Source organism: Triticum aestivum, chromosome 6D (genome assembly GCF_018294505.1).
Source record: "Triticum aestivum cultivar Chinese Spring chromosome 6D, IWGSC CS RefSeq v2.1, whole genome shotgun sequence".
Lineage (NCBI taxonomy): Eukaryota > Viridiplantae > Streptophyta > Magnoliopsida > Poales > Poaceae > Triticum > Triticum aestivum.
In genome coordinates this window covers 104,459,898-104,463,601 of record NC_057811.1, presented here as the reverse complement: position 1 = coordinate 104,463,601, position 3,704 = coordinate 104,459,898, and positions in this window count along the sequence as shown.

Here is a 3,704-nt window from a genome sequence, read left to right as displayed (position 1 = left end):
CTCGCTCGTCAACCCGCCGGATGTCTCCTCCTGCGCCGTCCGCTGCCACGGTCTGCGCGATGATGATGGCCTGCCGTTCCACGCCTGCGTCGTCAGCGCCCAGGGCAACGTCGTGCTCCTCTACATCATCCTGGACCGCACCAGGGCTTTACTTCGTGTACAACGTCGGCCAGGGGAGTCCGTTGCTCGAGGTGCAGGCCCCGTCAGATTCCTTCCACGCCATTGATGCGCTGGGCATCTTGCCCATGCCCAATGGCGGCAGAAGATCCGATGGCTATGTGGTGGCCACCATCAGCCGCGTGATAACCGATGGCATTCTGAAGTATCAGCTCCTTCGCTACTGGTCCAAGACCAAGGATTGGAGCTCCAAGCTGTCTCCTCTAGAATGCGACTGCGGAGACCATGACCTAATTGATCCGTTGAACCATAGCACACACAAGGTAATCGTGGTGGGAAGCTCGTTGGGCTGGGTTGATCTCTGGCGGGGTATTCTGGTGGGGCCAATAGCTCCTGTGCGACGTTTTTGATCAGAATTGGAAGGAGTGCGACATTGTTGGAATGAATGGCTGTGATGCGACACATTTGAGCGTGTAAATAGCCCAGGGCCACACGGGGTGTTAAATGTGGTTAAATTGATCGTCAACGGACAAGCCCGTTTATGTTAGGACATGTGGGTCCAACTTAATTGGTCCTCAAAATAGCTGACCGTGCCCTGCCGCCTGACCATGCCGGGCCCGCCACTCTGCCCCCCTTCTTCTCCGGTGGCGGCGGATCTTGCATTCTCGGTGGTGGCAGCGGAGCCCTCGTTCTCAACAGCGGCGGAGCCTTCGTCCTCAGAAAATGGTGAGTGAATTCGAACCCTAGTCGCCCTCCTGTTCCTCTCTCGGGCCCGTAGATCTCAGCTCGTTTCCTTTGTTTTTGCTTGTTGAATCGATAGGTTGTGAGGGGAGCCCGTGGGCATACTGAGATGGAGCCGCCAGATTCAACTTCGAATAGGTAATGCGCCTCTCTCCGATCCAATTTTGCATGCAATTAGGGCCTCGTCTGCTCTTTCTCACGTGCTCACACTGTCCGCCACTGTCAGAGGGGATGCTGCCGCTCGGACCTTCGAATTGACAGTCAATTTCTTTCCATCAAAGGCAAAATTAGTTGATGGTAGCATACAGAACATTGAGAGAGACACAATTGTTAAATGGGAGGTTGAGTTTACAGAGATTGATCCACAAGTTCTACAAAACATGGGAGAGACGGCAGTGAAGAAATGGGTGGAAAAAATTGGGGAGAATATTGTTTGGGGTCTAGAGCAAGAAGTATCACTGTTGCGGTTTGATGATTGGAAAGGAGAGTATGTGAGAATAGAAGATGGTGAACAGATTGTTGAAGAAATCGATCGGCAAAACGGCTAGACAAGCAAACGGGCTAATTTTTTTGCCGAGCTCGTTGATCTGAACATTTTTTCGAAGGTTGGATATGTGCCATCACAATTGGCTGCGCAGATGGTAGATGATGATTGGGCTACACAGAGGCCATTGATTCCCATGTGTACTGAACTTACAGTAATAGCCGAAGAGGGACAGGTGACTAGAACTGAAACTGAAACTGCAACAACTGTTGATTGGAATGTAGTTGAATTAGATGAGCCTACTGATTTGGTCATTGCACCAATGCCTGACATTGAGATGGCCAAACTTTTTGGCATTCCAGTCGATGACAGAGATAAGCAGGAGAGGGGCGAATCTAGTTTGCCTGCTAATGCTGATGAAGAAGTAGATGGACAGTTGATGGAACAAGCTGCAAATGAAGTAGATGATGCACATGATGATGAGCTGGTGCATGTGTATGACAAAGAAAACCCTATCATTGAAGTAGGCAAGTTGGTCCCAAGCATGAAGGAGTTTAGGATGTGTTTCAAGACTTATGCAGTGAAACATGAGTTTGATGCCAAGACTGTTTGGACTGATAGAAAGAAGTTTTATGCGAGGTGCAGAGGATTTGATGGTAGTGTGAAGCCTTACAAGTGGTACATATCTGCTAGACTGCAACCTGATGGAAGTACTGTCAGGGTTAACCAAATCCCCAATCAACATACTTGTATTACAAGTTCACAGAGAGTATCAACCATGACATCACAACTTTGGGTTGTAGAAAAGGTCACCCCAATTTTAGCCAAAACACCAAACACTACTGCCAAGAAACTCAAAGTAGACTTGGAAAAGATGTACCCCATTAAATTGAAATATACCACAGTGTGGAAGGCAAAACAAAGGGCAATGAAAAATTTATATGGTGATTGGGCAAATACATTTAGGATGCTTTACAACTTCAAAGCAGAGGTGGAAAACAGGTCACCTGGCAGTGTTGTGGAGATAGATACAGAGGTATCAGTCGAAGGTGAAGTCAAGTTCTCTAAGTTTTCTATGGCTTTGAAGCCTTGCATCGATGGGTTCAAAGCAGGGTGCCGTCCATATTTGAGCATAGACTCATCATTTTTGACATGCAAGTGGAATGGTCAGTTGGCAGCATGCAATGCTCTAGATGGACACAACTGGATGTTTCCTATTGCTGTTGGCTTGTTTCAGTCAGAAACAGAGGCTTCATGGACATGGTTCATGATCCAGTTGAAAAGATGCCTAGGGCCAGTGTCACCTTTGGCTATACACACAGATGCATGTAAGGGGCTTGAAAATTCAGTGAAAAATGTTTTCCCACATGCTGAGCAGAGGGAGTGCGTCGGTCATTTGTGGATGAATTTGATCAAAAAATTTAGAGGAGAAGAATTTGGGCGCATGTGGCCAGCAGCAAGATCTTACACTAGACAGACACACAAATATCATCTTGATAAGATAATGGCAGCATGTGATGAGTTTGGTCCATGGCTGAACACCTACCATTCTTTGTTATGGTACAGGTCAGCATTCAACACTGCCATCAAGTGTGACCACATCAACAACAATTTGGCAGAGAGTTTCAACAACAAGGTGAAGGAGTTAAAAGATTTGCCTGTGCATGACATGGTTGACCAAATCAGGATCATGCTCATGCGGTTGTGGGAATTGAGAAGAAGGATAGGTGATTGTCTGCAAGGTGATAAGCTTCCAGCAGTGGTACAACAGGTGGTCAATAGGAGCAGATGTCTTTCACATTTGTTTGTTGAAAAATCTTCACCTTGGGGTGCTGAAGTTAGAGATAACAAAACTGGAAGGAGACATGTTGTTAACATTGAATTGCATGATTGCACTTGCCTCGAGTGGCAACACACTGGTAAACCATGTGAGCATGCCATTCTTTTCTTAGCATCCCAACCGAAGATAAACATGCACCCATATTTGCATGAATATTATTCGGTAGCAAGATTCAAAGCTGCATATGCTACTCCAATTCCAGCACTTACAGATCAGTCTCAGTGGCCTGAAGTGGACACTGAATTTTCCATGTGTCCTCCCTTGACGAAAAGAAAGACTGGCAGGCCTAAACAGAGTAGATTCAAGGCATGGTTTGAGAAAGGTGGGAGTAGTAAGAAGGGAAAGAAAGATGGAAAGCCAAAAAGGGCCCAAAAAGGTAACAAAAACATATGCAAGTTGTGCCAGGAACTTGGGCACAGAGTGGGATCTGTCAAATGCCGTTACACTCCTGATAAGCCAAAGTATGTTCTGTTTATTTGTCTGTGTTTTGATTTGGTGCTTTTTTTCAATTACTATATCTAT